This window comes from Larus michahellis, chromosome 15, assembly GCF_964199755.1.
Source record: "Larus michahellis chromosome 15, bLarMic1.1, whole genome shotgun sequence".
In the NCBI taxonomy this organism is placed as follows: Eukaryota; Metazoa; Chordata; class Aves; order Charadriiformes; family Laridae; genus Larus; species Larus michahellis.
The window spans coordinates 11,781,173-11,803,453 of NC_133910.1; positions in this window are offsets into that span (position 1 = coordinate 11,781,173).

A 22,281-nucleotide genomic window follows, 5' to 3' on the forward strand; every position below is an offset into this window, starting at 1 on the left:
AAGAGACCCAAATCCCCCAGCCTTTCTTCATCAGAGAGATGTTCCGGTCCCCTCATCATCTTGGTAGCCCTTTGCTGTCCCCTCTCCAGCAGTTCCTTGTCCTTCTGGAACTGGGGAGCCCAGAACTGGACCCAACGCTCCAGATGTGGCCTCCCCAGGACAGAGCAGAGGGGGAGGATAACCTCCCTCCACCTGCTGGCCACACTCTTCTTGATGCCCCCCAGGATGCCATTGGCCTTCTTGGCCACAAGTGCCCATTGCTGGCTCATGGTCATCCTGTTGTCCACCAGGACTCCCAGGTCTCTTTCCACTGAGATGCTCTCCAGCAGGTCAGCCCCAACCTGTCCTGGTGCAGGGGGTTATTCCTCCCCAGGTGCAGCACTTGCCCTTGATGAATATATTGGAGAGCACTGGACCCAGTACCGACCCCTGGGGAACACTCAGGGCGTTCCCAAAATACGACAGACACAAGCAGTGTAGCAAATCCTGATTTTTAAATACGCCAAAGAAGGGTGCTACCTGTTAGAGGACAAAAGCTTTTGTGATATATTTGGAGGAGAGGTGAAGGGGATGGGGAGAATCCCCAGGGTAGGAGGGATGCTTGTGGGAACGGGTGTTTACAACAGCAAGAGCACGGGGAGGAAGCAGAGGCAGGCGAAAGAAAGGTAATTATTTTGCAAAAACATGAGCCATGAGTTTTGCGGTACTCATCACCCCATTAGGCGCTTGTAAAATTTGCAGACCATTAGATGGAGCTTTCAAACACCATTTTTATCCAGCAGTTGCAAAACACTTTTGCCCTGCGTCACCTCCTGGTTGCAAAGACAGGACTCATTTCACCTCCAGCTGCTGCAGCGTGGGAAGGGCGACCAGCGCAGCGTGTCCAGCCTCTGCCTGCCCCCGTCCCTGGCTGGGGACAGACGGCGTGTCCGAGCCCACCGGGCACAGGGATGCTGTGCGTCTCTCCGTGCCTCTCCCACACACCCCTCCACAGAGAAAAAACTCACTCCCATACTTTTCTGTGTTAAATTAGCCAGGGGGGGTTCATTAGTGAGGTTAAATTAACCATGGATCAGCCGGATTCACTGGCTGTGACAGCGGGAGGCAGCCACGGCCGGACACCCCAGTGTGCTGCCGCTGCCCTGTGCCGTAGAGATCCCCCGGGGCAGCCGCGTCCCTGGGTGCAGAATGAGACCCAGGTGGCTTCCCCCTGCTCGGCGGGACTGCAGGGCAGCCCTCTGGGAGGGAAGCGTCCCCAGACCTCAGGTGTTCTCCCCTCGAGGCCGGTAAATCCCCCGGGGAACAGGAGCACGCAGCCTGCAAACCAGCCGGCTATTTAGAGAAATCCAGCTCATTTTGCGGAAGGGGGGCGGTGCGGCCGATCACAGGCGACGGGGATGGGGAGGTGGGTGCCGACGGGGCTGGCGATGGGGAGCGGTGCCCGTGGTTGCTCCTCTTGGTTGCTCCGTGCTCAGCTCCGCCGGTTCCGGGTGAGCACGGACCCGCAGCACCCCGGGGAAACTCGTGGTGCTGCCAGGCACTGGGGACATCCTGGGGTCTCTGCTATTTTTTTTCCCTTTTCCAATGCAAATTTCCAAGCCCACAGACTGCAGAACGTGTGCGGCCCCGGGGGCCACATCACGCTGGTGCTGGGCACGGAGCCGTGTAGGTTTGCTCAGCTGAGAGCGAGCGCAGCCTCGACCCTGGGGCTCGGGACGGACACACGCCACCTTCCCGGTGCAATTTTTCTATTGGAGAATAAGTTTGCCTATAGCAATCCTCTTCTCCCATGAGAAAACGCAGTTGTTGATGAAATGTTACAATTTTTACCAAAGTGATTAAAACAAACGTTGAAAGCATGGAAACAGAGAGTTGTCCCAGTTTTCTCCTGCTTCCCGTGCACTGAGAAATTCCGGAAGAAATGACTGAATGACAACGCTATAACCCAGCGCTGTGTCCCAGGTACATCCCATGGCCTGATCCGTCTCCTTCTGGGCCGGTCACAGGGATCACCCGCCCTTGGAAGCTGCTTTTCCCACAACTCAGTTTCCTCCCGGCATCAAAGCCCGGGCAGAGCTCCCCTGCAAAGCCCCAACACTTTCCGCACCGCACGAAGCCTCCCTTCGCTTCGTGCTTCGCATTGAAGTCAGGAGCCGCCGCAGCGGTTACGGTGGTGGAAACATCCACCAGAAAAGATAACCTGGCCATAAACTGCCAGGCTGTTAATTATTTCCCTGTTTGTGATGGGTCCCGCACAAATATCACTGTCCTCCTCCATCTCCCTCGCTTTCCAATGGGGAAAGGGGCTGGGGAGGGAGAGAAATCACTGCAATTAATAGGTGTAAATATTTTACGGTTTTTAATTAAACACGAGAACCCTGCTGGGGCTGGGAGCAGGACCATCATGGAATATGAATTATGGAGAATCCTCCTTCCCAGATGTTCACTCTCCCCACCCCAGCCCCCAGGCATTTCAGACAAATAAAATGGAAAATAAATCCAGGTATAAAAAAAAAACCCCAAACCACAATGGCAACAAATCCCCCCAGCCCCTAGCAGCTGAAGAGCCCTCCCAGCCCACCAGATGCTTTGAGGGGAAAAACTTCCATCCTGCTTGTTTTTAAATGAATAGATTCAGTGCTGTTTCAAGAAGGGCCGTTGGGGTCGGGGCCAGGACCGCGGGGGCGTCACCAGCCCTGGCATCGCGGGCACCAACGCTGCAGGGGCTGCCGGCAGAGCCCACCAAAGCAGAAAGCCAAACCACATCCTTTCAATGCCTTTCTCCTTCCCAAAGGGAACCTGTCAAACCCCAGAACATTTGATGCTGCCCAGTGGAAACTCCTCAGCTGGAGGGAACTGTGGCAGTTGGCAACCTCCAGGAATTTTTTCCCTGCCCGCATATGAAAAATAAAAAAAATTATTTCTGGGGGAAAAAGGGCCATGAGTGGGTGAGGGGGAGTTACTTGTGGCCCTCTGCACTAAGCTGATGGTTCCAGGGGCAGCTGGCTCAGTTTCATGCTGGACCAGTCTGGTTCGGCAGCGCTGGATGCCTGGATGCCTGGCTCCCCATCCCAAATCCCAGCCAAATTGAGCTGCTTTCCAGCTCTCTGCCAGACAGGCTGTGGCACAGGCACTCACAAAGGAGATGCTGTTTAAGATATTTCTATTCTGGTACTTTTGGGAAGAGGCTTTGAGTGGGCTCTGAAGACGGGCAGGTAGCGGAGGACGCCCGGCCAACGCAGCCCGCTCCCTTCAAGCTCTGCAAATCAATTAAGTGGTGCCTCCTGAGAGGAGATTAAGTGGATACAATTGGCCAGGATTGACCTCGGTGGATCTCTCTTGATTTATACCAGCTGGGGAGCTGATCCAGTGCCTGCTGGGGGTGGATGTTACACAACGCCTTGTCCTCAGAAACCTGGGGCACAGCTTTGGTGCCCGGCTTTCCTGCGTGAAGCAGAGCAGCAGACAGACCCGCCGAGCCCGTGCCAGGCACACGGTGCAAATGCAGATCGTGATAAGGTAAAAATTCAGCCTAGAAATCATTTATATCACTTGCTCTCCACGCTGAGGCCAGAGGAGATGCGTGTCTGCTAGACTAATCTCTGCAACTGGCTCAGCTTCACCCTGGGGCTTCCTCGTGTGAAAAACACATCCAGAGCTCCTGATCTTTCCTGCCTTTCCAGGCTGGACACTGCTCAGTGGTCCAACGGCAGCCACTCATGGGCACGGTGGGCTACAAGGGGCCGAGAGGGGCTCGCAGAGCAGAGCTTGCTGGTGGCAACCTGGTGCTGCAGGAGTTCACACCAACACTGGGGGGTCACATTTCCCCAAGGGGTTGAGGAATTTTGATGAAAACTGTGTTTAATCCCAACTAAGGCTGTTACAGCGTCAGAAAGAAAAGGCAGCGCTTTAAAGAAAGCAAAAACCCCAAAGTGGGCCAAATGTCGTGCTTCCAGGAGGGCTTGGTTGTGCCGAGGTCGAGCACACAAGCAGCAAGAGGCTCTTACTCCTCATTACCTTGGAAACCAATCTCCCGCTGATTAACTAAGTTATATATGACAGGCGATGTCTCAGGCAAACCATGACTACCCGCGCCACCTCCCAGGGGAAAAAGGGGTCAGAAATGAGGGAGATGTCCCTGTCTCTGAAAAGTCCCCTTGCTCTGAGCTGGGCAGTGCTGGTGGTCGACGCCAGCTCCAGCCTGGCCCCGGCCGAGCCCCCGGCCCCGCAGCAGACGGGGATGTGCCGGCAGAAGCACCGTGCTGACCCGTGGGGCAAAGACAGGCACAATTGGACCCATAGATACTGCAGGAACGTCTGCCTCTCCCCCAAGAAAATGTGTCACCTCCAGCATGAAGCTGGTGCCTGGAGCAAAGCAAGGCACCAGCAGGGAGTAGATGAGCCTGTGCCATCATGTGACGTTTATAATTAGACTATTTGGCAGCCTAACATATATTATTAGCCTCTTTGCTAATAGACTTCTCTAATAAGAGTGCCCTTAAGTGACCTCAGTGAACATTCATCTACTTCTAACTAGATTTATAATTGTGATTGATCGCAAGGTGCTGAAGCTTTGCTTGGCTTGTTCCACGTCTCCGCTCGGTTCCAGGTAACTTGTTTTCTTCAACCCTGGCTTCAGGGCTAATATTTCCTTTGAGCAGCTCACAGCGACCAGGTTCCAATTAGCGACGCATCTCTCACTCGCAAGCGAGACCCCCTGAACTCGAAGCAAATGGAAATTCCCCGGCTGGGTCTGAGGCACGGCACGGTGCTTTAGTTTGGCAAACAATGGGTCGCATCCTCCTGGGGCACAAATCAGCCCTGCACGGCTGATGTCTGAAAAGGCTTTAGGCACTGCTTTGACCCGGTCTTTTCTGCACAGCTATGAGACTGGGGGATGCCCTGCCAAAGCTCAATGATGACAAGCCAAAGCTCATCCCTACATCACTCCTCTTCCCACGGGTCATGAGCTCCTATCCCACCTCACCATTTGGTTGTTCACCTATAAAATGATGAGAACAGCTCAGAGCTCTTTGGCTCCACCACTGAATAAGTTATAGAGAAGAATTAAGCATCATTACAAATGCTTTCTTCCCCTCCTGCACGGATACGCACCTTTAGGGAGAAGGGAGGGCAGGTTCAGCACATCTCCAGGGCTGCGCGAGCACTGGTGTCCTCGGGATGCTCTGGAGCCTGGGATGAAGGCAAGAGGGATTCTGCTGCCATTTCTCTGGTGCTGGACCTGCAGCATTGCGGCTTGAGCTGGGATGGGGGGAGGAAGGTGAGTTCCCTCAAGGTGGATTTTAAAAGAAGTATGAACAAATAGAAATTTCAAATGGCTAAAAAGAGGGTCACAGCTAAACGAGCCGCGAAGCGTCTCATTCGCTTTGTACAGATGTGAGCGTTGATATGCAGCATAATTTCACATGCCAAACACTAAATTCGCCCTTGGCTTTGTTGTGAGCCTCCCCGTGTGAGCTTTCTGAGAGGTGATCGGCCACGGAGGCTGCGGTGAGCTGACGGTGCAGGGAACGTGCTGCTGGCTCGGCCCCACTGCGGGCAGCAGCCACCCAGAGCAGGCGCTGGGTTGGGATGGAAACCCTCGCTGCTCCCAAAGCAGCGATCCGGAAGGAAAACTGTGGCTTTCCTTCAGAAAAAGAGCAGGCTGATTTTTTTTTCCGAAGGTGCCTGTGACGACCGGGAGGGCTGAGCCCGCATCGGCCTCGGCATGGCTGGGGAGAGGCTGCGGCCCTCCTGCCCCGAAGGTGCCAACTAATTGCAGATCTTTGGGGACTTTTCGTTCTTCCCAAGCTAATTGATTGCCATTTGCCACTGCTGATCTCTCTTTCTCTCTCCCATTTCATGACGAAAGAGTAAATCCAAGGAGGCATTGTTGGTTAGCAGCTGACCCTGGCTGTCCCCATATCAGCACTTGTCTGATTCTCTGCCTCTGTAATTGCACGTTTAAAAAGGGCTGGTATTCTCCCTAGGATTTTTAATTGGATGCTGAAACCAACCCCAGGGGATTATTTTTATTTTTGGAGCATTGGCTATTTGGTCAATACCCTTCTAGCCTGAGAAAGTCCGTGCAAGCGTGCAGCCTGACTTCTTAATGGTAGTGATTTTCCATTAGCCTTTGAAACTGAATCGGCTCCCGAGCTGGGTGGGAATTCTTTATGGACTGTGTTTCTTGATGAATCTGCATCCTGCAGCAATAAGCTAAGCTCTTCATGAAAGATCAGTTCTGTTAAGTTGCCTCGCTCAATACTTCCCTTCTGTGGGAGGGGGAAGGAGGGTGGAGGGAGGAGAGAGGAGGAGGGAGGGTGAAGGCATTGGGAAAATAATCTGGAATTCCTAAAACTTTCCTGTGGATCTGCTTTGTAAATCAAAAAGTCTGAGTTTTCGTGGATCGCCCTTGTTTCAGAATTTTGGTAAATGCATCTGCCCCAAGGCCTGCAGCAAAGTGTTTTCTTGAAAGAGCTGGTGACCTCCAGATCCGAGAGCAGCCCTGCCGAGAAGGACGCGGGGTGCTGGTGGAGGAAAAGCTGGACATGGGGTGGCAATGGGCGCTGGCAGCCCCGAAAGCCACCAAATCCTGGGCTGCAGCGTGGGCAGCAGGGCGAGGGGGGGATTCTGCCCCTCTGCTCCGCTCCGTGAGACCCCCCTGCAGCGCTGCCTCCAGCTCTGGGGCACCAACAGCAGAAGGACACGGAGCTGTTGGAGCGGGGCCGGAGGAGGCCCCGGAGATGCTGGGAGGGCTGGAGCCCCTCTGCTGTGGGGACAGGCTGAGAGAGCTGGGGGGGTTCAGCCTGGAGAAGAGAAGGCTCCGGGGAGACCTTCCAGCCCCTTCCAGTCCCTAAAGGGGCTCCAGGGAAGATGGGGACAAACTTTTTAGCAGGGCCTGTTGCAATAGGATGAGGGGTAATGGCTTTAAACTAAGAGAGGGGAAATTAGGACTAGATATAAGGCAAAAAATTTTTACACTGAGGGTGGTGAGCCCCGGGCCCAGGGTGCCCAGAGAAGCTGTGGCTGCCCCATCCCTGGAGGGGTTCAAGGCCAGGTTGGACGGGGCTTGGAGCAACCTGGGCTGGTGGGAGGTGTCCCTGCCCAGGGCAGGGGGGTTGGACTAGATGGTCTTTAAGGTCCCTTCTAACCCAAACTATTCTATGATTGTGTGATATTGGGGAATCTCTTGGTCTTGCATGAGAAGGAAAAAGATTCTCCTTGGATGCTCCAGCCATCATGGAGCATTATTGCCAGCTCATTGCCTGCACAGCGCATCCCCGGTTTGAAAATGGGTTTCTTTCACATGAAAATCTGTGCTAGCTGCTGCAAAATAATACCAGATGAAGCATATACACTGAGCACATTGTTATTAGCCCAAATGGCTTGGCTTGCTTTCTTGCTTTCTATTTTTTTATTCATGCTGTCGGCAAGCAAAACCAACCAGCTCCATTATGTATAATTTATTCTGGATTAGATCAAAGGAACAGTTTACAGGGTAGGTTTGGGCATTATTATTATTATTTTTTAGCTTTTTCCATTTTTTATTAATATATATTTACTCTCCCCCCAGCTCCTCCCTTCCACACTCCCCATTGCCTTTCCTCATGAGCAAACTATAAATTATTCACCAGCCCGTACCAGACAAGTGCTGCTCGGGACTGGAAATCGAATCAGCCGTGGCCCCAGCAGAGGTGTAGAGTGGGAGCCCAGGGATTCTGGGGAGCAGAGGCAGATGCGGGGGCGTGTGGGGATGCAGGGAGGCAGCACCCAAGCAGAGACCCTGTAAAAGGCTCCCCAGGGGTAAGGCTGGCCCCGTGAGGGTCTCGGGGCTGTGCCCTGGGACTCTGTGCTTGGCAAGGTGGCTGCACCCTCGCTGTCCCTCACCCTGCAGCGCCGCAGGGGCCGGCTGGGACCAGGATGTCCCTTTTCTAACTGTCTTTGCATCGGAAGGTCAGGGGGCTTTTTGGGAGCAGGGTCTCTGGGCAGGTCGCAGAGAGGTGCAGCTCCCGTCAGCCCCCCAGTAATGCCACCTTTGTGGGGCCACGCCGGGAGCAGGGAGCACCAATCCTACACGGGCTTTTGGTAAAAACAAGGACTTAAAACTTAACCCTGCCTCCGGCTGCCAGGGGTGTCCTTTGCAACCCTGGACATGCTTTGCTGGGGGCTTTGAAAAGGCATGGAGCTCGGCATGGCCGGGCTCTGCCTCTTCCCCCTCTGCTTCCCTTTATTCCCTGCGAATTGGACTGATACACACCTCTTGGATTCGCTGCCAGAGGAGGGATGGTGGAATCCAGCCCGTGCCCGGGCTCTGCCTCGCTGAGCAGCACCCCGTCAGGTCGGCGGCGTCATTGGGAAGTGCTTTGGCTCTCCACAGCCATCCCACCTTGCTTAGCAGAAAGCGCAGCACCTCTGGGGTCTTGAAACTTAAAACGCTTGTTCTTGTAGCCGATGCAGGCCGTTTATTACACCGCAAAGTCATTTTTAAAGCCCAGCAGAACGGTGTGCTCTGGGAATGGGGCGTCTGAGCAGCCGACCGCGTGCTGGTGCTGTAAAAAGCTAATGCTAATTTAGCAGGAAGCTGATCTGAGGAGGCATCTGCTTGCCTAAACTAACATAATCTCCCCGGCACCGCACCATGATGCTTAAGAATTACTCACCCAGACAAGGCTTCCTGCAAGGGGTCGGGGCTGATGCAGGGACCCTGGCCCCCGCGGGGCTGCGGGTGCTGGGGGACGTCTGGGACCAGTGGGACACCCTTGGAGGGATTTGTCACCTGGATCTCCCAAGGGACCCCTCTGCCGGCTGCCTGCTGAGGGTTTGCCTTGCAGAGATGGGCAATGACCGCCGCGTGCCATTCGAGCTCTGTGGCTCGGGGGCTGCAGGCTTTGGCAGGGGGTTGACCTCCGGGAAAAAGTGCAGCCCCAGCTCTGCTGTGCAGGTGACACGGGAAGGAGAAGGTGATGCACCCACTGGGATGCCCACGTGGGGCTTGGGGTGCATCATTGCTTCATCCATCCTCGTTTGGGAAGCAGCCCTGGCCCCAGAATCGCCCCTTCCCCGTTATCGCTCCCCAGAGCGGTGACCTCCCAGCTGCTGTCCTCCCCCAGCCGAGTGTTAGGAGCATCCGAGCACAGTCTGGGGGAGGATTTGTCAAATTCATGAGTCGTGCCCCCTTAATGAGCAGCCAAAGGTGGCCAGCGGATCCCGCCTCGTCTGCTCTTCCTTCTAATGGTTTTATTGTAAATCTCTTCTCTTACAGCTGGGGGAGATGTGCTGTGACACTCCTGGGCTGGAAGGAGATTTAAAGAGCATCCAAGCAGGACACAACCAGGAAACCTTTAAAAACTCTGCCCACGAAGTTATGCTTCCCCGGGAATAGAGCTGGCTGGGGCAGAGGGACGGTGACTTTTGCCTTGCCCTGGGGAGGGACCCTGCGGGGTTGAGCCGCACGGGGAGGTCTCCACAGCTCCTCACTGCTCCCCAGCCCCCTGCATCCCCTCCCATGGAAAGGATCAGGCCCTTTCCCTGCCCCTGGGACGTGTGTGCACATCCATACCCATCACACAAGACATCCCCCGGACAGCACGGCTCCCCCGCGACGCCTGTAATCAGAGATTTAAAGCCAGCCAGAGCCCTTATTTAAAGGTTGATCCATGGTGAAGCCAGGAAAGACTTTCTCAGCACAGATGTGAAATAGGCCTGGATTACATATAATCAGTAAAGTGAACTGATGCGTTTCTTCTACGCTAGGTCAAGCCATAGCCCTGCCATCTCGGAGCCGGCTGTGAGCGTTTCCCATTGCAGGAGGGAACAGAATCCCCCTCCGGCCACATTCCCAACGAGCCCATCACTTTGGACCAGCCCCAGCAGTGCCTCCGGCTGTCCCTAAGATTTATGAATGGCTCCTGTCCCTTCCACAGCTGGAAAGACCCGCAGGTAGGGACGATTCTCAGTCTGGCTTTGCGAGCTCTGAACTGGCCGGGCAGCCCCAACGTGCGCTCATTTTCAGGATCAAAAATGGGTCAGGATACAGCAGAAACATCTGCCATTGATCGATGCATCACGACAGAGCCAGCAAATAATTGTCTCTTTGAAAATCCATTATCACCTCCACCCTCTTTTTAGCTAGAAGCTTTCAGAGCTGACAAGGGCTGTGCTTTGAGTACGGATGGTAAATACAACACCATATGGCCGAGGTATTATTGGGCTCCTAATGAAATGCCATTTTTATGCATATGCATTAATAACTCCTGCCTCTTTGGGGGGGGGGGGGTGTGTGCAGGGCTTGCTTATTTAGCATCCTTCTTTTCCAGGACACCCTGCCTGGGTCCAGGTGCTTTGTGTTGGATACTCGAGGTGAAAACTTTCAAGGGAGTTTTTAAGGGACAATCCAGTGGCTGAGCCCAGGTCAGACCTGCAGGAGAAGCTTGGATCTGCAGAGCCCCCAGCGCATGCCGACAGCGGGATGCTCCTGGCAAACTGCTGCGGGGCTCGATGGCACCGGAGGCAGCGTCTTCGCTGAGCCAGCCCCAGGCACGCGGAGGGAACTATTTACTTTCCTTTAATCTCTGCTCCTCTGTGCTTTCCCCGTCTTCAAACACAGGATGTTTTGCCAGGGCGTCTGCTGGCTGTTTGGGCAGATCCTCCCTCGGGAGGGGGCGGGTTGGGAGCACAGGCAGGAAGCGGGGAGGCCTTGGGGACACGGGAGTCCCCGAGCCAGCATCGCTGGGGGGACGGGGGACCCCGCAGCCTGCGCAGGGACGTCGTGAGCCCTCTCCTCTCCTCTCCTCTCCTCTCCTCTCCTCTCCTCTCCTCTCCTCTCCTCTCCTCTCCTCTCCTCTCCTCTCCTCTCCTCTCCTCTCCTCTCCTCTCCTCTCCTCTCCTCTCCTCTCCTCTCCTCTCCTCTCCTCTCCTCTCCTCTCCTCTCCTCTCCCCCTCTTCTGCAACACCATTTTTTCTTGCCAAAATTGCTTTCTTCTCACCGAAATACAAGCGCAGCCCTTCTTGGTGGCAGAGGGAGGAAGGCTTTTCTGGGGGAGACAGGACACATCCGTCACAGCCCAGGCTTACCCTGACTTTCCAGGAGCCCATCCTTCACCCGAGGCACCCCTGGCTCATCACCAGCCTCTGCCCCCTCCGCACCCTCCCTCCCATTTACCCCCGGAAAATCCCACTGACTGAAACGTCCTAAAAACCTCATTGAAAGGTGAAAATTGTCTCATTGACAGATGCTGTGCAAATTACCTTGAGATTCATTGCCGCAGCAGGGGAAGGCTTTAGGAAGATGCCTGAACATTTCTGAAGTGTAGGGTTTAATGTGATTGGATTTACAATGACTTTTTGATTGTTTGCTCTATAACTCTTATGGACTTGGGGGCCATTTCTCTTCCTGCGTTGCCCTAGATGGAAATTTCACCATTTTCATTGTGCGGATGAAGCGTGGCGGTGGGCTGAGGCTGCCAGGGGAGCAGAGCAGGTACACGGGGCTCAGGCTCCTGGGGGGTTTTGTAGAGCAGCTCTCCTCTTTCTGCCTCTGTTTTCCTCTTTACAGGACGATCCACTCTGCAAATGTCCCCTTTTTCCCCTAACCTTGCAGCCAGCTTGGAGGGAGCCGTGCATCTCCCACCCTCCAGCCCCAGGGCAATGCTGACAACTGGCTGCTGGCCATAGTTCAACCGGCTCAAAAAACATTCCGGAAAGAGCATTGCCCCGCTCTAAGATGGGAAAATGTGGCAGAGCCCTCTCAGACCCATTTCCACCCTGGAGCAAGGGGTGTGCAGCAGCAGACGGCTTTGTGCTGGGCACCCGGGGCTGCAGGGAGCGCGTCTGGCCCCAAGCCCTCCTGCCCCTGCGCAATCACTGCAAACCCAGAGCCCACGGACAGGTTAGTTTTCCTGAAACACCTTCATTTTAATTGCGCTTTGCTCGTGTCCCCCGCCAAGCCCCTGGACCACCGACCCGACTCCGCAGGGAGCGAACAGGACCCGCTCGTGCTCTGCAGCCCACAGAGCTGCTGTATTTATTAGCATCATTTCCAGAGCGCTCGCTCGGTGGCATTTGGTGCCTGAGCCGTGCAGCTGCCCAGCAGTAATTAATGGGGCCCCTTCTACCCCTGAGCTCTGCATTAGTGGACTATCAATTATTGAAGCCGAGTTGTACTTTTCTGAGCTTGTGAATAACCAAAGGGACTGCTGAGAGTCCAGAAGTGGCTGTCATCTTCTCATTAGGTATTTATTAAATGTAATTTAGTGGCTGTGCCTGCGTGTTAATGGAATCGCAGCAACGCCGGCGGATCAGAGCGGCGCCTGCGCACGGGCCGCCCCCGGTGTGTGGGCAGGATCGGGCCCTTCGGGAGGACGCAGGGAGAAGCGCTGGCCTCCAGCCCGCATCCCTCGCTGCGCCGGGATAACGGGGGGCTGCCCGAACCCCATCGCGATGCTCTCAGGCAGCTTCTTGCGAGGGCTGGGAGCAGGCACAGCCTGGCAGGGGGCATCCAGAAACATCTGGATGCAGAAACATCCAAACTTCTCAGCCGTGCAGCGCTGTCCTGCGTGGGACACCCCAAAGCTCCCCCCATCATCTGGGCTCCCCATCAACAATTCAGCCTTGTGCTCCAGAGAGCAAACCCTTGGGCAAGTTACTCTCCCAGAGATGATTGTTATTATTCCTGCTACTCTCTCGCTTCCCATCTCCCCGTCTTCCCTCGCCAACGCGTTATTCCTTGTTACAGTCTTCTGAATAATTCCTCTCTCTTTTGATCGCGGCGGTTCCTTGGAGAGGGTTGTAACGAGCCCAGCCACGGAGGGCAAATTTCCTATAAACTTTCTGAACTTCTGGGCAAATGTAAGTCAAGCTGGAGGAGCCGCCGAGCTGGGAGGGGGCTGGGGGGCGAGCAGAGCTGCCCCCAGCCTGGCAGGCTCCGGGGGGTGCTGCAAGGATGCTGCTGGCACCAGGCTGTGAGCGGGGTCTCAGGACGGCAGGTCCCACCAGCACCACGGTCTGCTATCGGTGCCCAAACCTGCGGGGATGAAACGTGCTTTGAGAAACCCGAAATCGCCCCATTCTCCCCACGGTGAAGCCCTGAAGCTAAAGCGGGGTTTGCAGCTGAGAGCAAGACTTCATCCGTCCAGAAAACTGCTGGTACCCAGGGCATCAGGGGGGCTCCCAGGAGAGGTTTGGCTGCACTCGCTCCCTCCGGACACAGACACGGAGCAGAGCCTGGAGCCCCGCGGGGCACAGCCGGCATCCCGCCGGGATGTCGCAGCCCCGGGAGCTGGGGCTGCACCTCGAGCACAGGAACGTTTTGGCTGCCCTGTGCTCTCCCCATGCGTCTTCCTTCCCTTCAGCCTTTGCTTCTGTTACACACCTGATTAAATCACCCCGGCAAAGCGCCTGTGTCTGCAGGAACCTGTGTGGGCTTGAGCAGAGCAGGGATTGAAAACAAAAAGAAACAGCTCTTTTCTCAGTAATTTTTTTTTTTCTGGTGGGAGATGTTGGGGTTTCTAATAAAAAAAAAAAAAGATGTTTTTCTGTCTTTCTGCAAGGAGAGGCTGCTTTTCTGATCCTTCCCACTGTTGAAATCGATTGCCAAAATGGGATGTTTGCAGCTGGAGCTTTGGGCAAAATCCAACAAATTCTTTTTAAACAAACAAGCAAGCAAGCAAACAAACAATGGTTGATTTATTTTTTTTTTCCTGTGTGTGGAGAAACATGTCTCAGGGCTGGAGAAGGTTTGGGAGAGGATTTACTCTTCCTGTTGCACGTGCCGTTGTCTTTATCTCGCTGCGGCTGCCCACGGGGGTTTGATCACAGCTGGGAGCCTGTAAGCCGCCGGTAATCTAGTAATATTCATAAAAGACTGGGCATGTTCCAGCGCCTTTGTCCAATCCTTTTTTATCCCGGCGCCTTAGGCATTAGTCGTGGAGCTGTAGATCATCTCTGGCTCTGTCCCCAGTGGGCTGGTCCCCGGCTCAGGCACGGCCACCAGGCTGGGGGGCACGGGGGGCATCTGGTGGGCAGGCGGCGGGTACCTAATGGGGCGATGCTGGCAGGGCGAGTTGGACCGTTACCCCACTGGTTGCGGCCAGTGCCACAGGGTTTCCAATTCCCCCTGTACTGGGGCCAGGAAGAAACAGATGGGACCCGTCCGCAGGGCTCTGTCGGAGACGCGGTTGCTTTGCAAAGCAAAACCCCTCCTGGGCAGGAGGCTGGAGCAAAGCTGGGGGAGACCCAGCTGCGTGTTCTCCCTCCATCCCCGGGGGAGGGAACATCACATCGGCCCTGCACCACCCCCGGCAACGCACTGGCCGAGCCCCTTCAACCCCGAGGCAGGAGCAAACACAACCCTCCATGGAGCTGTGCCCCCGCATCCCGAACAGCCTCCGCGGCTCCTTCCCGGCAGCTCCAAAGACAGCAACGTTTCTTGGGTTACCAAGCATTGGAACAGGCTGCCCAGGGAAGCGGTGGAATCGCCTTCCCTGGAGGTATTTAAAAGCCGGGCAGACGTGGTGCCGAGGGACGTGGGTTAGAGGTGGTTTTTGTCAGCGTTAGGTTGATGGTTGAACTTGATGATCTTAAAGGTGCCTTCCAACCCAAGACCATTCTATGATTCTATGATTCTGTATCCCTAAATCCCACCCAAGCTGGTGAACCCCGGCTTTGCTCTGTGCTGGGAGCCTGGATGGTGCTTCCCTGCGGCAGCGCCGCTTCCCGGGGAGCTCTGCTCCCAGCAAAGACGCAGCAGCGCTGTAATTGCAAATCATTTTTGTAAAGCTCTCACTGTAAACGCTACTTAAGATGTCATCAATGATTGATATATTTGCTAATTGAGACTTCCACTTGGGCTGATAGCCGGAGCGCTTTATTTCTTTTATTATTTTATGTTATTTTATGACTGACATATTTGCAGCAGCACTTCTTTAATCTTCATTAAGCAAAGGCCCCCGGGAGATGCATCGGCACGCACAGCGCAGGCTGCCGGGCCGGGGGCAGGACGGGATGAACACCGGAGCCTCTGCCTTGCACAAAAGCAATGGGGGACGTCTCGGCTGTGGGGGGCTGCGGGGGCAGCTGGGAGGCGGCTGCTCTGCAGTGCCCTTGCTGCAGGGGGATGCTCATGAGAAGGGAAGGTTCTGCCTGTGCCTCAGTTTCCCTCCTGGTAAAGGACAGTTCAACTGTTTAGTGCGAAGGGGGACTGAGAGTTAATGATGTCCTGCAGCGCGGCGGAAAAGCAAAACCCTGGCCAAGGCCAGTGCTGAGAAGGAGAGAAATATTTCATCCTTTTCACCTGGGGAGAGTTGTCTGGTCAAAACCTCATGAAATAAATAACCACTTCAGTAATGGCCAGGTGGAACAAGGGGGGAAGGTGCCACCTCCTTCAGGTCTCGGCACCACCAGATAAATTAGCCCACGGTTGGAAACCACAAATTTGGCTTCTAGGTTCCTAGGAGGGTGCTGTGCGGTGCCGTGTCCCAGCACCCAGACCTGCCCGGCACCCTGCAGCGGTGCCACCCCGCACGATGACGGACGGCCAACCCAGCTCATTTCAGGGCAGCGCTTTGCTTTTTCCATCATCTTCGTTTGAAAACATACGCTCGTGCCAGCAGGCAACGAGGCTCCGCACTCACTTAAACCAACAATTAAATAATGATAATCCCCTGAATGGCATCCAGGCTTGCACTCCGCTTCCACTCGTTGCCTTCAACGCTGCCCGTCTTGGAGGGGCACCAAGCGCCGGCTGCGACATCTGCTGTCCCTGCCCACGAGAGCTCATCAAACCTGCAGGAAAACCAGCCCCGCCACGCTCACGGGGGTGCTGGGGGAGCAGGGGACACCTTGCGGCTCATTTGCCTAAATGAGTGTCGGGATCCGGCTTCATTAACACTTGGAATGGAGGGGCTCGGCGCGGCAGCCGCCTGGGGCAGCTGTCAGCAGCGGGCCAGGGCGCAGCGTCGGTGCCCATCTGGTGACGGGAGCGGCTGCGCTCACTCGCCTCTCTGCTTGCAGAGCGAGGGAATGGGTTTGCAACTATGGGGGGGGATGAAATAAATAAATAAAGCACGGCTGCCTGAGCTGTGAAGCAAAAGCAATTTTCTTTCGGCGCGCGGGCCCATCTGCTGCGCTTCCAGGGCACCATCTTCTTCTGCGGGAAGGAAAGACGAGGCAGTATGGTGGCACTGCCCGGATGGGTGATCCTGAGTGAGGGTCCAGGTAAGGTGGGTGCCTCTGGAGGAGAAGCTACTCTGGGTTTCACCGCAGCATCTTCTGAAAGCCGTTAGGATGAGCGGTGTTTCCCAGCCCCGCTCCTGCTCCCAGCCTGGGATGCTCCGCAGCCACCCAGCGTCCCGCTGCCCTGCCAGGGGACACAGCTGCCTCCCTTACACCTCTGCAGGCTTTTCTCCACACAGCGGGGCGGGTAATAAGCTATAAACAAGACATAACGAAAGCTGGCATGCCCTTTTGAGCGTCCACTGGAGCAGCCCGACCCCTGCAGAGGCTGCCACCGTCCCCACGTGCCTGAGCTCAAGGGCACTGGGACAAGCAGTGGGACAGCTCGCTCCCTCCTCGCCGCATGGCTCCCAGCGGCTTTCGCCAGCCTTGGAAGTCCCTGCTGTGTTGGGCATGAAGGACGCAGAGGGTTCTGCTGTGGCACGCTTGCCACGCAGGGTACCAGCCCCGTGGGGGCTCGTGTGCATCCCTGCCTCCCCAGCTGCGGGGGTTAATAAGCCGTCTCTGTGGTGCTCAGAGCTACAGAGGGTCTTTCCTTGGACAAGAAGTGGGTTAATAACCAGCAAGGGAAGGGTGAGCGAGGCAGCGAGCAAACCTGCAGCGGTTAATTTGCACCAGCACCCGCCGGGGAGGGCTGTGTCCCGGGGCAGGTGGGGCCGTGTCCCCGCAGAGCCCATCTGGCAGGCTTGGGCTTGGCGAGGCAATCGCCGTTCCCTGCCCTGGGGACGGTCCTGCTTCCCAAAACCACACAGCTGGAGAGCATCCCGCGGAGAGACCAGCGGCTCCGTCGTGCATGAAAACGTGCGACTCGCTTTGAAGCACAACCTCTCTCCACGAGCACCCAGCCCTTGTAGCACGCCGTGATGCCGACTGTCATCATTGCCTGATCGAATGCAACTGATAAATGGGCAGTGGGAACTTTAAGGTTTTGCAGCACCAGGAAAGAGCAGGTTGCCATGGTGATGCCAGGGTTGTTGTTTTTTTTTCCCTGTTTTTTTTTTTTTTTCCCTCCTCCCTTTCCCCCTCATTGGGGTTGAACAGGAGTCTGGCAGGCTGCTGGGGAGATTTATTAGCTCCAAAATAGGCCACGGTTCAGGAAAAGGGGAGAAATACTGCTGCGGTGAGCAGCATGAGCTTGGCCCTAATATATGACATGTGCTCTCTGGGAAGCGGTGTAAATCAGGGCTGGGCAAACACCGGGGCAGCACGAAAGCGGCTCGCTTGCCTTGCCTCGTCCTCAGAGGGGATCTGCGGAAAACTCCTAAAGGATTTAATGCCATTGCTGATGAACGAGGAATAATAAAAAGAGGGGAAGAGGAGGGCAGAGATTTTAAAGCCAGCCGTACAGCCCTGGGCTGGTCATGCCTCTCTCGGTGCCAGCTCGTAGCTCTTTCTGCAGGTCGTTTCTACACGAACCTGGCTGGGTTTTGGTAGAGCCTTGCTGGTGCCACCCTCCTGGTCTGCACGGACATGTCCCTTGTCACCGGGCAGTACGTGGCAGCCCAGCGAGGGGCTGGACCCTCTACCCTGGGCGAGCCCTGGGAGCTGGACCAGGCACCTCCTCGTCCCCGGACCTCTGCCTCCCTGCCCGCGTCCTGCCAGCCCTGCCCATGCCTCCTTAGTGACTCGCGGGTTTTGTTTTTTAAGCTTGTGCACGTGAAATAATGAGCCTGAGTAATTTAATGAAAGGAAACAAGAAATCCTTTGCGGACAACTTGCCTGAAGGCAGTGGGGAGGTTGCAGTCCCCTCTGCGTCACTCCCAATTCGCCCCAGCAGGAGCTGCCCGAGCCGTCCCTGTGAGCACCAAGCCCTGCCCTGGTGGCATGTGTGATCCCATCAACTTCAAAAATCTGGAGCAAGGGGAGGTCTCGGGGTAACCTGTGCTCCTTGCAGACCCCTTCAGCCCTGTTTTCCTTGGCAATCCCACCAGGTACTGCCTGTGTGCCCGTTCTGGGGTACGCAAACAGCCACTGCCTTTTCCATGGGGATGTCAGGGTGGCTTCAGCTCTGCTGCTGGCCCTTCTCCCGGGAGCAGGGAAAAGGGTGCTTTTCCTCCAGGCAGGAGAAGGAAACAGGGAAATACGTGAGTCCAGCAGAGCGCCCTGAAATTCCTTCTCTCTTCTTTCAAGTGCTGCAAAGAGAAATTGCTGATCAGCTGTGAAAGAACAAAATCAAGGAGGGAAGGTTACTGGGGAGGATGCTTGAGGATTCACAGCCATGAGCCGGCGTAGACACATGTAGTGCCTTACATCTAATCTGAACCTCTCCCTAATCACCAGCCACGGGAATACATTTGTTTCGGGTTCCCAAATTGGCTACTCTCTTGCAGCTCGACCACAGCTCTGCGGATTTGTAGTGACAGGGTCATTTTTAACCGTTAAGAGCGAAGTCTCTCTGCTGCAGGCGAAGCGGTGACTCCCCGCCTGGGCTGGGGCAGCGGGGAGGTGGGACTGGCCCTGGGGGCTGCGGGGTGTTGGCTGTGACTGTCCTGGGCACCATCTCTGTGCCGGCAGGAGCAGGCAGGGGTGGGCAGGAGGGCTATGGGCAGGCAGGGGGTGGGCAGGCGGGTGATGGGCAGGCAGCATGGTGATGGCAGGAGGTGCCTCGCCATTTCTGAAGTGTCAGTTGCTGCAATGCTTCCTCGGCACCGGCTTCCGCACCGCACTGACTCCCATATTTTCCACATCTGCATCTGCTGGTAAGGATTTCAGCCCATCCGCTCCCAGAGAAGACTTCCCCAACACCGGACCATCACTACCTGCCCTCTCCTCTCCGCATTGGGGCATTTGCGGGGTGGCTTATCTGCAGGGTTAAATTCCTTTTTCACATCTCTGTTCCTTTTCCTTTTTCCAGAGTTGCCGTCACCTTTTCATTTTAGGTGCTGCAAGCACCCCAAGGCAAGGTGATCCTGCACGGCAAGCCACGGACCAGGGCTGCGGGGTCGATGGCATCTCTCAGGCTGCAGGACAGCCATGACGCTCACGTTCCAGCGTGCTGCAGAGCTGGCACTGTCCCGCTCAGCCGGACCATGTCTTGGTGTGAGCAGCATTAGCATCCCAGCAATTAGTGGAGCTATGTTGATTTGCATCAAGCTCGGAGCATAAAACGTACCCAGGCCAGATGGTAAATTATGTGTGTTCCTGAAAACAACAGCAATATATGCTGGGCTTGAATGGGGCTTTGCTGATGTTAATGGATCTCTGGAATGACCCTGCTTGCATGAGCTGGAAGCAGCAGGGCTGCCGGAGCTCGGGCTCCAGCTCCCTGGTGACCCTGGCGTGAAGGTGCTGGGCCACACGGGCACCTCGTCTCTGCCCAGCTGGCACCAGCTCCCCAGCAAAACTCTGCCTCTTCCCAGTGCTTTGCCATGATTAACTGGTTAGCTGCCAGGGCCCCATCGCAAGGACGTTCACACATGTAGGCTGCCTTTCTCCACCATGGACTTCCTCCAGACCTTGGTCAAATTGGGCTGGCTTGGAGCCACCACTAATATCTGCTGTTCTGCCTTGAAATACAAATCAAGCTGATAAAGAGATGGGCTCCAAAGAGCATTCATCAACATTTCTCCAGCGGCGTCAGGCAGTTGAAAATGAAACCGTTCCCGAGGACGCACAGGAGCTGGTGGAGGAAAGGCGGAGAATGGCTGGTGCCTCACCCAGCGTGAGCCCATCCCTCGTCCTTCTTGATGTTTTCGCTGAACCCATCTTCTCCCAGCATGGGAAGAGAGATGGCCCAGCCCCGTATTGGGTTGGGCTGAAGCAAGAAACGATGATTAAAGTGTGCTGAAAGCAGCACGCTGCTTTAGGAATTCATACTGTTTTAGGAGCACCACTGAAATCCCTGGGGTCCTCCTGATCCATATCAGTGGATTTCCCAGGAAAAGCTTTATTACACAGATTACCCCTGGGCTCCATTGGCCCCAGCCCTGCGGAGAAGCCCCACAGCCCTTGCGTGGAGGTGCCACAGTGAAAATCAGGTTTCATTGCCTCGGGCTACAGAGGTGGGAAGGGACCCCGTGGCTGGGAGCCGGGGGACCCCACTGCAGGCAGTGGCACCTGGGGGCTGGTCCAGGGCTGGATGATTTAGGGAATAACCACCGGCGAGTCGGTCTGACTGCGGCACCTCTACAAGATGCTGAAAGTCCTTGGCGGCGGGAGCCCTCCACCCCTGCCTTTCAGCCCACAGCACCCACGGCACGCACACAAACACGCGTGTTATCACCTTGGATCCTCCGCTCTTCGCTAAACTAATGCCCGCCTGCCCGTGTCCCAGCCCCCGGCTCCGGAGGAGGTCTGGGAAGGCTGGGTCATAAACACACGTACATAAACAAACAGCCAGGCTGTATTATTCATTATTGCTCTTATTCTCTCTTTGATGAAGGCAGACAAAGTCACCTCTCTCTTTGTGCAATGTGTGTGTTGTTTTTGCTTTATTTTTATTTGTTTCTTTCCTTATAAAACTCATGTGAATAGGCCAGATGCGGTTTCCATAGCAACCCTCTCTCTTCAAGCAGCAGATACTGGAAAAGGGTTTTTCAGTTTAATCCTCCTGGAAATCTCCCCAGCAGAGGCTGCTGGTATAAGATGATACTGAGATGCACAGCAGCAGTGGTTGGCATATTTTAAATCCCATGTGCTTCTCTTTGCATGAAGAACCTGCCCTTTCACCCTTTGGAAATGGCACACATCACAGTAAGAGCAGCAAATGTATCCTAATGCCTCATCTTACATTTAAACGGAGTCTTTCCCTGCATGGCTCCCAAAGCATTTCATGGTTATTAAGACGGGAGGGCAGCGTCCTGCATCCCTGTGCTCGTTGAGTGGGGCAGAAACTGGGGCAGCTGCCTCAATCACATCTGCCCAAGCTGCCACTGGCATCTGACATATGGCTTGGGGTATATAAACGAGCCTCCTTTATTAAAAAAAAAAGGGAAAAAAGTATCCTTAGTGCTTGGCGGGAGTGGCTTCCCATTTTATACCCGTAGATTAGTCACGGTCATGATGGAGAAGACATATTAAATGCTGTTTGCAACCCAAACTGACCCGCTCTGGATCCCCACCGATGCACACCCCTCCCGTTCCGCCTGGAAACTGGGCCTGGATGCAGGCGCCCCCCCGGCTCCCATCGCCCGCCGTCTCACTCTCCCGCCTGCGTCGGTGCAGTTGCATCAATCAAGCTCCTTAAGAGGATGGATTGAGAAGGCAGGATTTCAGCCCGGCTTGTTTAACAAAGACACATCTATTTGGAATAAAAAGCTTAGAAATGGAGGCTGGGATTTAACTAGTGCAGAACGAGCTGTTCAGCCTCTCTCTTAAAAAAAGAAAATCCTGTAGAACTTGACAGGAAGTAATAGCCATTGTATTTTGGGCTTTTTTTTCCATTTAACAGATTTCGTGTAGGCATAGCAGGAAAGTTTGCTCTGACGGATTTTAACTCAGTTTAATTAAAGTAGTTGAAACCGAGTCAATTCCCCGCTCTCTAGTGCAGAAATGCACAGAAAAGCAAAGTGCCTATTCAAGGCAAACTACTTCAGTAATGCACCTTCTAAAGGAAGATTTTGCACGTCTCAGGCAGTCTCAGCCTCCTTAACCCCCAGATCTAACTGGCAGCAGCAGGTTCCTCTGGGAAAACCATGTTATGTTTCACGTTTTATAATATCAGGACTATGGAGGTGCCCTGGGAGGGTCAGTCGGGTTTGCGTTATCCCAGAGCCAAACCACCTGGCGATCCCCAGGCTGCTGGGAGCTTCCTGAAAAATAACAAAAGAGGTAATTGCAATGAAGTGATCGGGATCCCATGTGGTGTCCCGGATTCATTCTGGATGACGAAGCTGGATTTATGGGTGGAAGGAAAGCACAGGGTCATGGGCATCAGACCCTCCTTCTGCCCCCAGCAAGACCAGCCCCTCTGGCATCACTTATGGCAGACGCAGGTTAAGCTGCCTTTAAAATCCATAGGGAGGAAGATCCCCCCAGTCCCAGCAAGCAACATGTGCTGGTCAAGTGGAATATGCCTCACATGTCGGTGGAGGAGGTGGTTGAGACTGG